Below are 11,488 nucleotides of genomic sequence, written 5' to 3'. Positions count from 1 at the left end.
GCTCCTCGGACCAAGTCCGAGGAGCCCAATCACAGTGGACGCCACGCTTCACGGCTTAAATGGCCAAACCCAACCCTTTTCTTTTACTGGAATCCCTCTAAAATCGAGCCCGGAGCATCGCCCCGCGACCAACGGCCAGCTTTTCAAGCCCACTCTCTACAAATCATATTGTAAGGGATCTTTCATGCGCGAGCCCAACATCCTTATTGGGCCGCCAGAGAATTGTGTCCTTACAATTGGCGCCGTCTGTGGGAAAGCTTGCGCGTTGGCGCAGGTGGCGGTGGAGTCAGCTCTATAGCAAGCAGAAATTCCGGGGGTTTCCTCCGACTCCGGCGACATACAGTTGTTGCTCCGGCTAAAACTTCTGCTAGGGGCTACGCCTTACAGTGCCAAGGGCGCGGGGATCTCCAGGGGCTTACGGCCTCAAGCCAACCTTCCCCGCCCTGGTATAGGGGCTTATGGTCCAAAAGTAAACCGAATAAAAGAAATTTCACAAGTTTTGGACAGAACCAAGGACTTGCATGGTCCTCGGACTCAAGCCTATGGGGAAACCAAGTACAAAAAAGAAAAAAATCACAAGTTTTGGACAGAACCAAGGACTTGCATGGTCCTCGAACTCAAGCCTATGGGGAAATCAAGTACAAAAAAGAAAAAATCACAAGTTTTGGAAAGAACCAGGGACTTGCATGGTCCTCGGACTCAAGCCTATGGGGAAACCAAGTACAAAAAAGAAAAAATCACAAGTTTTGGACAGAACCAAGGACTTGCATGGTCCTCGGACTCAAGCCTATGGGGAAACCAAGTACAAAAAAAAAAAATCACAAGTTTTGGACAGAACCAAGGCCTTGCATGGTCCTCGGACTCAAGCCTATGGGGAAACCAAGTACAAAAAAGAAAAAATCACAAGTTTTGGACAGAACCAAGGCCTTGCATGGTCCTCGGACTCAAGCCTATGGGGAAACCAAGTACAAAAAGAAAAAATCACAAGTTTTGGACAGAACCAAGGACTTGCATGGTCCTCGGACTCAAGCCTATGGGGAAACCAAGTACAAAAAAGAAAAAATCACAAGTTTTGGACAGAACCAAGGACCATGGTCCTCGGACTCAAGCCTATGGGGAAACCAAGTACAAAAAAGAAAAAATCACAAGTTTTGGACAGAACCAAGGACTTGCATGGTCCTCGGACTCAAGCCTATGGGGAAACCAAGTACAAAAAAGAAATTTTACAAGTTTTGGACAGAACCAAGGACTTGCATGGTCCTCGGACTCAAGCCTATGGGGAAACCAAGTACAAAAAAGAAAAAATCACAAGTTTTGGACAGAACCAAGGACTTGCATGGTCCTCGGACTCAAGCCTATGGGGAAACCAAGTACAAAAAAGAAAAAATCACAAGTTTTGGACAGAACCAAGGACTTGCATGGTCCTCGGACTCAAGCCTATGGGGAAACCAAGTACAAAAAAGAAAAAATCACAAGTTTTGGACAGAACCAAGGACTTGCATGGTCCTCGGACTCAAGCCTATGGGGAAACCAAGTACAAAAAAGAAAAATCACAAGTTTTGGACAGAACCAAGGCCTTGCATGGTCCTCGGACTCAAGCCTATGGGGAAACCAAGTACAAAAAAGAAAAAATCACAAGTTTTGGACAGAACCAAGGCTTGCATGGTCCTCGGACTCAAGCCTATGGGGAAACCAAGTACAAAAAAGAAAAAATCACAAGTTTTGGACAGAACCAAGGCCTTGCATGGTCCTCGGACTCAAGCCTATGGGGAAACCAAGTACAAAAAAGAAAAAATCACAAGTTTTGGACAGAACCAAGGACTTGCATGGTCCTCGGACTCAAGCCTATGGGGAAACCAAGTACAAAAAAGAAAAAAAATCACAAGTTTTGGACAGAACCAAGGACTTGCATGGTCCTCGGACTCAAGCCTATGGGGAAACCAAGTACAAAAAAGAAAAAATCACAAGTTTTGGACAGAACCAAGGACTTGCATGGTCCTCGGACTCAAGCCTATGGGGAAACCAAGTATATAAAAAAAATCACAAGTTTTGGACAGAACCAAGGCCTTGCATGGTCCTCGGACTCAAGCCTATGGGGAACCCAAGTACATGAAAGAAAAACTGTTCCTTGAACATTAAAATCCATCCGAGGAGAACTCCCCGTTAACAGTAGGGTTGATCCCTAAAACTGCACGAATCCCCCAGTCTACCCTCGGATCCCCAACACCAAAGGGATCGATGTGATATAGCGCAATATATTACCCAAAAACACAATCAAAGTCCCTTGCTACTCGGCCACACTCTCGGACATTGGTCTAGCATGCATCGCGCAGCACTCAGCGGTTATCCCGGTTAGTTCCAAGAGTTTAATTTATTAAGGCTTACCCTTGTTATACTTGATAATATTTGTGAGTTTAAACTGGTAGGAATCTGCGTTAAGGTATTTTCCTGCCCGGAATATTATTAAGGGCAAGCTTACATTTAATATTCATGCGCAAAGTAGTTGTTACAGAGAAGAAAAGCATGTGTAAAGAAATGAACTTATCTTTTATTAAGTCAAAGGAACAGTACAGTGTACAGTAAAAAGCTAAAACAAGCTTACATTACAACTAACTATGCAAGTGAAAAGAAAAAAGATACAATAGAATGAAGAAAAGCCAAGGAGGTAGCACAGAGGAGAGGTTGGCTACTGTTCCAAGATGTCGTCTAAGGAAACTATTCCTCGACGCTTCTACATGCCCATAACTCAGGCAGCCAAAGAACCTGACCTCAGGCTAACACCACCTACAGAAAAGGTGCAGGGAACCGGAAGTTGGGGAGCTCCCGCAAAAATTTTCCTGCTACAAGGCAGACGGCGCTGATGGCGGAAATTCCTTCTTCTGACATACCAAAAATCTGGCATGACCAGAACCTGCTTCGGATTTTGACTAAAAGAGGGAGAAACGCCCTTTCCCCTCTGTCGAACTGGAATATTCTCTTGAATTTATGCCTCCTTTGCCCGTACATCACTCTTTTGAGTCTCAAGAGGACACGGCGCCTCTGTGGCAGAGAAAGTTCTTTTTCCCCAACCCTCGCCTCAAACATGATGTGCTAAGGGAGGAGACTGAAGGATTTGTGCTTAGGTAAAGCAACTTTCTCCCTTATTTATTTAAAAAGATGAGGTGGTGGCATTTAATTCACGCAGCATCCCAAGGAACGCTACAAACAAAATGTCTCTGACTCGATTTCCAACGTCGTCTGCAACCCTGGGGTTAAAGGAGTCTCGAGAAGGCGCACCTCGAACACTGGGACGCCAAAAAGTACCGCGTGATCAAAGACTACAGAAATACCTCCTAATTTGTGGGCCCAGTAAATTCGCGGCCCAAGCCCGCTCAGCATATGGGCCCAAGGACAGAACCAAGGCCTTACATGGTCCTCGGACTTAAGCCTATGGGGAAACCAAGTATAAAAAAAAAAAATATATATATATATATATATATATATAAACCTTACAAGTTTTGGACAGAACCAAGGCCTTGCATGGTCCTCGGACTCAAGCTTATGGGGAAACCAAGTACAAAAAAGAAATCTTACAAGTTTTGGACAGAACTAAGGCCTTGCATGGTCCTCGAACTCAAGCCTATGGGGAAACCAAGTACAAAAAAGAAAAAACCAAAAGTTTTGGACAGAACCAAGGACTTGCATGGTCTTCGGACTCAAGCCTATGGGAAAACCAAGTACAAAAAAGAAAAAATCACAAGTTTTGGACAGAACCAAGGACTTGCATGGTCCTCGGACTCAAGCCTATGGGGAAACCAAGTACAACTCACAAGTACAGAACAAGGACTTGCATGGTCCTCGGACTCAAGCCTATGGGGAAACCAAGTACAAAAAAGAAAAAATCACAAGTTTTGGACAGAACCAAGGACTTGCATGGTCCTCGGACTCAAGCCTATGGGGAAACCAAGTACAAAAAAGAAAAAATCACAAGTTTTGGACAGAACCAAGGCCTTGCATGGTCCTCGGACTCAAGCCTATGGGGAAACCAAGTACAAAAAGAAAAAATCACAAGTTTTGGACAGAACCAAGGCCTTGCATGGTCCTCGGACTCAAGCCTATGGGGAAACCAAGTACAAAAAAGAAAAAATCACAAGTTTTGGACAGAACCAAGGCCTTGCATGGTCCTCGGACTCAAGCCTATGGGGAAACCAAGTACAAAAAAGAAAAAAAATCACAAGTTTTGGACAGAACCAAGGACTTGCATGGTCCTCGGACTCAAGCCTATGGGGAAACCAAGTACAAAAAAGAAAAAATCACAAGTTTTGGACAGAACCAAGGACTTGCATGGTCCTCGGACTCAAGCCTATGGGGAAACCAAGTATATAAAAAAAATCACAAGTTTTGGACAGAACCAAGGCCTTGCATGGTCCTCGGACTCAAGCCTATGGGGAACCCAAGTACATGAAAGAAAAACTGTTCCTTGAACATTAAAATCCATCCGAGGAGAACTCCCCGTTAACAGTAGGGTTGATCCCTAAAACTGCACGAATCCCCCAGTCTACCCTCGGATCCCCAACACCAAAGGGATCGATGTGATATAGCGCAATATATTACCCAAAAACACAATCAAAGTCCCTTGCTACTCGGCCACACTCTCGGACATTGGTCTAGCATGCATCGCGCAGCACTCAGCGGTTATCCCGGTTAGTTCCAAGAGTTTAATTTATTAAGGCTTACCCTTGTTATACTTGATAATATTTGTGAGTTTAAACTGGTAGGAATCTGCGTTAAGGTATTTTCCTTCCCGGAATATTATTAAGGGCATGCTTACATTTAATATTCATGCGCAAAGTAGTTGTTACAGAGAAGAAAAGCATGTGTAAAGAAATGAACTTATCTTTTATTAAGTCAAAGGAACAGTACAGTGTACAGTAAAAAGCTAAAACAAGCTTACATTACAACTAACTATGCAAGTGAAAAGAAAAAAGATACAATAGAATGAAGAAAAGCCGAGGAGGTAGCACAGAGGAGAGGTTGGCTACTGTTCCAAGATGTCGTCTAAGGAAACTATTCCTCGACGCTTCTACATGCCCATAACTCAGGCAGCCAAAGAACCTGACCTCAGGCTAACACCACCTACAGAAAAGGTGCAGGGAACCGGAAGTTGGGGAGCCCCCGCAAAAATTTTCCTGCTACAAGGCAGACGGCGCTGATGGCGGAAATTCCTTCTTCTGACATACCAAAAATCTGGCATGACTAGAACCTGCTTCGGATTTTGACTAAAAGAGGGAGAAACGCCCTTTCCCCTCTGTCGAACTGGAATATTCTCTTGAATTTATGCCTCCTTTGCCCGTACATCACTCTTTTGAGTCTCAAGAGGACACGGCGCCTTTGTGGCAGAGAAAGTTCTTTTTCCCCAACCCTCGCCTCAAACATGATGTGCTAAGGGAGGAGACTGAAGGATTTGTGCTTAGGTAAAGCAACTTTCTCCCTTATTTATTTAAAAAGATGAGGTGGTGGCATTTAATTCACGCAGCATCCCAAGGAACGCTACAAACAAAATGTCTCTGACTCGATTTCCAACGTCGTCTGCAACCCTGGGGTTAAAGGAGTCTCGAGAAGGCGCACCTCGAACACTGGGACGCCAAAAAGTACCGCGTGATCAAAGACTACAGAAATACCTCCTAATTTGTGGGCCCAGTAAATTCGCGGCCCAAGCCCGCTCAGCATATGGGCCCAAGGACAGAACCAAGGCCTTACATGGTCCTCGGACTTAAGCCTATGGGGAAACCAAGTATAAAAAAAAAAAATATATATATATATATATATATATAAAAAACCTTACAAGTTTTGGACAGAACCAAGGCCTTGCATGGTCCTCGGACTCAAGCTTATGGGGAAACCAAGTACAAAAAAGAAATCTTACAAGTTTTGGACAGAACCAAGGCCTTGCATGGTCCTCGGACTCAAGCCTATGGGGAAACCAAGTACAAAAAAGAAATATTACAAGTTTTGGACAGAACCAAGGCCTTGCATGGTCCTCGGACTCAAGCCTATAGGGAACTGCTCGGATGGGAAAGTCCCCAGCTCAAATACTGTAAAATGTTAAGGCCGATAAAAGTGTTAGGATGATGGTGGGACACTCCACTATTCGGAAGCCTAAGGGGGCTATTCATTTTGGCGGATGATATGTCTTTGAATAATTACTTCCTACACCACATAGAACATCCAGTTCTAATCTCGGCTTCGTTTCGGACAAGTATCGCTATTTACAGGTGCGCATTGCTATGTCAAACAATTCTATTAAAGTTATGGTGACATCTTTTTATTAGCATGTATTTTGGCTTTAGTTATCATTGATTCAAATGGTATATTATTGTGCCGAGTAGCGCTTGCAAATTTGTAAAAACATAGACAGAACATGCGAAGTAAAATAACAACTTTTATTAATATGAAAAATCATTACAACGTACAAAGAGGGGCTCAAACAAGCCTATACAAAATGTGAACTGCCTATGCAGCGGTAACATCCGCAGTACAGATGAGTAAACAGTCAGGTGTCTTTTAAACTCGTCTTCAAAGTCTCTCCAATCTCTGTCTCAATACTGCTCATATTACGATAAGAACCTTCTTTAGGAAAAAATGAAGAAGGAAATAGTAAGGAAGAAATCAATGAAGAAGATGGAGGAGATGAATGAAGAAGATGGAGGACATGAGTAAGGAAGGAGGAGAAGAAGAGAGAAGAGATGAAAAGAAAGAAAAGGAGCAAAAGAGGGAGAAGAGAAAGCACCAGAATGGATCTGGTGCTGGGAAGACTAGGAAAGGAAGGCGGAGAGGGCCACCAGTGAACGAAGAAAGGAAGAAGCAGAGACACTTACTCCCTGCCTCGGTCCTGACTCCTGACACGTTGGGGCCATATTAGGTGAGCTCATAAGAGAGCGGTTGGTTATGATGATGGGAGTTCTCGACTCAATCACTCCGAAAGTTGGACGTGATGAGTCCCTGCTTCGGATTTTGGCTGAAGGGAAGGTGAGACGAATCTTAAGTCTCCGCCACCCTTGTCCTGACCGAGCCATTTCAAGCTTTATAGGAACACGGTGCTTCGAGGAGGGGTATGGTTCCTTCATCACTCGTTCTGGTAAACGTATTCTGATTGGGTGTATAACAATGGGGTTAAGTGAACGCTAAGGGAGGCTAGGGGTTTCAGATCTCAGAAGGATGGAAGGGAGTCTGCACTAAAGTGATGGCCTCCTGCTTGCCTTCTTATAGGAAGAGAAAAATGAAGGGAATTAAATTCATTCAGGTTTCCAAAAAGAATCTGAAGAATAAAGGTATGTCCGTTCCACTTCCCCACCCCATCAGATAAGCCGCCGAACGTGAATTAACCTCGTAAAGGGAAGCCATTAAAGGCGCACCTTGGATAGCCAAACGGCAGGAGTAGATTACGAGCGAATTAAAAGGAGTACCTGGTAAACCGGCGAATTTCCTGGACAGATGAAAACCGCCCACATTAATGCGGGGCTGAACTAAATAAGCCCTACTAAAGGTCCGGGTTTACCAAAACCCTCCTTTCCAACCCAGAAGTCGGATAGCAGGGTTTTGAGGGGCTATTGTGGGGGCCCAATAATTTATGGGCCAGGCCCATTCGCCCTTAGAGAGTCCGAAGGCCCGAGCCGAGGCAAACTACGGCCCAAGCTCTACAATACAGAGCACCTAACGGTTTTGTGATGTAGCCGAGGACAACTCAGTCCTCGGCAGATCCGAAACCCCACCAGAAGAAGAAGGATAAAACTGGTATAGGGCCAGACTTAAAAGAGAATCTAAGAATATCCGGGACAGCTGCTCTCATTGCCATTCAATGCGCTGCCCCTGATAGAGCCGTACTCTCCAGCTTTATCAACCATCCCCAACAATTCCGGGATTGGACTGATGGGACAAATGTCAGTTTTGTAAAGATTGACCCTACACGTGGACGAAGGACAGCGAATGCAGGCTAGTATAAAAGAAGAAGCAAGTGAATCTGGAGAGGAGGATCTCCAAAAAGAAAGACTCCCTAAGGGGAAACACCCTAATAACATGTGTAGACCATAAAAGGACCCGCCGTTAGGTAATCGGGGAAGACCTTAATGCTCCTCGGACCAAGTCCGAGGAGCCCAATCACAATGGACGCCACGCTTCACGGCTTAAATGGCCAAACCCAACCCTTTTCTTTTACTGGAATCCCTCTAAAATCGAGCCCGGAGCATCGCCCCGCGACCAACGGCCAGCTTTTCAAGCCCACTCTTTACAACATATTGTGAGGGATCTTTCATGCGCGAGCCCAACATCCTTATTGGGCCGCCAAAGAATTGTGTCCTTACATATATATATATATATATATATATATTAGGTATTTAAGTTTTAGTTAGCTTAACTAGTAAAGTTTCTTGTCGTTGAATAACAAAACTGGGGTTCGAACTCTGTTTACACTAAAAACCGATTGGTATCTTGGTTTGATAATAAATTGCATGCATCATGGAGTCAATGTTATAGGTTAAAACTCTATTATGTGTGTGTGAGAGATGTATTCTTAGACCAGGTAAATGGGTCAGGTCAGATCTCGTTCAGGTTCAAGTCAGGGTAGAAACCAATTAGTTTGTCATATATAATAATAATAATAATAATAATAATAATTATTATTATTATTATTATTATTATCAAAACTTAAATAATATATCAATTTTTAAGTTTATATATTCAAAAGTTCACTAATGATATCATTTAAAAGAACAACAAATAAATCACAAATACCCATACATATAAGATTTTATTACTCTTATATGCTTCTACATCTGCATATCGTCTCTTTTTTTTGGTAAACAAAGGATGAAGCATAAAATAACCAAAAGCCAAAGAGGTCCGCGAGGGCTTGTTTACATCAATAGAGTCATATTCTAAAGCCTCCAACACAGCAAAAGGAGGATTAACAAAAGAAATAAATTGCACATCTTGACAGCGCCCCATGTTAGCAAGCAGGTCCTCAGCTCTATTAGTTTCCCTGTAACAATGTTGCACGCGATACTCCTGGAAAACTTGGAGAATGCTCCTGCAGTCAGTCACAATTGGTTGAGTTAACCGGTTAGTGTTAAATGGCTTTGAGAGAAGATTAATAACTTCATATGCATCCACATGAATAATAAGTTTCTCAATGTTAAGGTTAAAGGCCATAGTTAATCGGTCCCTTAACGCCCACAACTCCGCAAGAAGGACATTAGAGGTACCGATAAGCCTAGAGAAGCCTTGAATCCAAGCACCATTAGAGTCCCTAAGAAGACCGCCCCCACTAGCACGGCCTGAAGAAGGAAGAACAGAGGCGTCTGTGTTCAGTTTAAACCAACCCACACTCGGCTTAGACCAGAGAACAAAACGCTGGATTTTTTGGGCATGCGGCCTTGAACCTTGGATGAGGAAGTGAAACTCAGCCATAGAGTTTCTATTCAGCCAAAGAGTCCATATCCCAAAAATAAAGACAATTTTCCAAGGTAAACCAAAAGACTTCGAAGGAAAGCCACAGGTGCTATTAAAATGAAGCCATTCCATGAAAGGCAAGCCAAAAGATTGAATAACTTTAGAGTGTAGCCCAAGCTAGTTCCAGAAGCTGACAGAACTTTGGCAATCTCTAAATATGTGAGGAATTGATTCAGAGTGATTGTTGCATATGGGGCAAGAATGATCAATGGTTAAACCTCTTGAACCCAACACTTCTCTAACCGGAATGCTGTTGTAGGAACACAACCAAAGGAAAATGAAAATTTTTTGGGGAGCATTCAGCTTCTAGATCCAGCTAGCAGAAAAAGTGTGAGGGTTCAAAACATTTAACCCTTTAGCCAACAAATATGCAGAGTTGAGAGAGAAACAACCATCCTTAGATGGCTTCCAAGCAATAAGATCCTCACTAGGAGAGGAGGTGCTAATAGGGGTAGCATTAATAGCATCCAAAATAGATTGGGGAAGGACAAAGGAGAGATTATCCCATGACCAATTCCCATTATCATCAAGAAAATTCGCAACCAGCATTTGATTTTCCTGCAGATTAAGGGGACCAGAAATGGCGGACCTAAGAGCACCAAGAATGGTCCAAGTATCATACCAGAAAGAGGTGGAGTTGCCCGAAGAGATAACTTTCCTCAACCCGAAATCAAGAGTGGGCTTAGCAGCCTTACAGGCAGCCCAGGTACGAGAGCAGGCGCCTTTAGAGAGCCAAGGGGAGCAAGTGGTGCAGCTGGAAATGTACTTAGCTCGCAAAACCATAGCCCACGGCAAGTTCTCACCGGTGGAGAGTTTCCAATCAAGTTTAGCAAGGAGAGCTAAATTCCTTGGCCGAGCGGCATGAATGCCAAGCCCACCATGGTCAATAGGCAAGGTGACAGTATTCCAGTTCACCAAATGGAGTTTCCTTTTATCAGGGGTGGAGCCTCACAGGAAATTGCGATTAGCACGATCAATCTCTTGGCAGACCCTACTAGGAAGCAAAGCACCTTGCATGACATAATCAGCAATAGCATTAGAAGAAGACTGAATTAAGATACGTCTTCCAACCAAGGAGAGGAGATTGGCTTGCCAACCAGCAAGTTTTCCTTGAATATTTTGGATAATGAAGTTGAAGTCCTTGCTGCCCCGGTTGGAGAATTTGAGAGGAAACCCCAGATATTTATCAAACTTCTTAGTCTCCAAGAAACCAAGGGAGGAGCAAATGTTATTCTTGATCAAGTCAGGGGTGTTTTTAGAGAAAAGAATTCGGGATTTTTCATTGCTAACTTTCAGCCTTGACAAGCGGCAAAAGTGACTGAGTACATCATCAATGGCATGGGGCGTTGAAAGAGTAGCTTGACCAAACAAAATGAGGTCATCAGCAAAAAACAAATGGGAGAAGGCAGGGCCGGTTCTAGATGCTTTAACAGCTTTCCAAGCCTTGAGAGTAATCTTATCGTGAATGAGCAGCCTTAGGTACTCAAGGCACAGAATAAAGATGTAAGGAGAGATAGGATCTCCTTGCCTAATCCCGCGGGAAGGGGTAAATGGATCTAGCTTGCCTCCATTGAAGAGGATGGAGACAGTAGATGATGAGATGCAGTCCATAATGAGAGCAATTGAGGTTGGAGGAAAGTTGAAATGAACTAGCACCTCGCGCACAAAACTCCATTCCAGCCTATCAAAAGCTTTCTCCAAGTCAATTTTCAATGCCATTACTCCAACACGGCCTTTTTTCCTTTCCATTGAATGGAGAATCTCTTGGGTTATGATCATATTGTCAAGACCTTTCCTACCGGGAATAAACGCGGCTTGGAGGGGGGAGACAAGTTGCTGCATGAAGGGCCTTATTCTGCTTACAATAACCTTAGAAACCACTTTGTAAACCGTGGTGCACAAACTGATAGGCCTAAAATGCCCAAGTAATTCGGGTCCAATTCTTTTTGGAATAAGAACGACAAGGGTCTAGTTAAGGTAAGAGGGCATTTTCTGGGTAGCA

Source organism: Quercus lobata, chromosome 11 (genome assembly GCF_001633185.2).
Source record: "Quercus lobata isolate SW786 chromosome 11, ValleyOak3.0 Primary Assembly, whole genome shotgun sequence".
Lineage (NCBI taxonomy): Eukaryota > Viridiplantae > Streptophyta > Magnoliopsida > Fagales > Fagaceae > Quercus > Quercus lobata.
The sequence above is the reverse complement of the archived record's forward strand: the minus strand, read 5'-3'. Positions refer to the sequence as shown.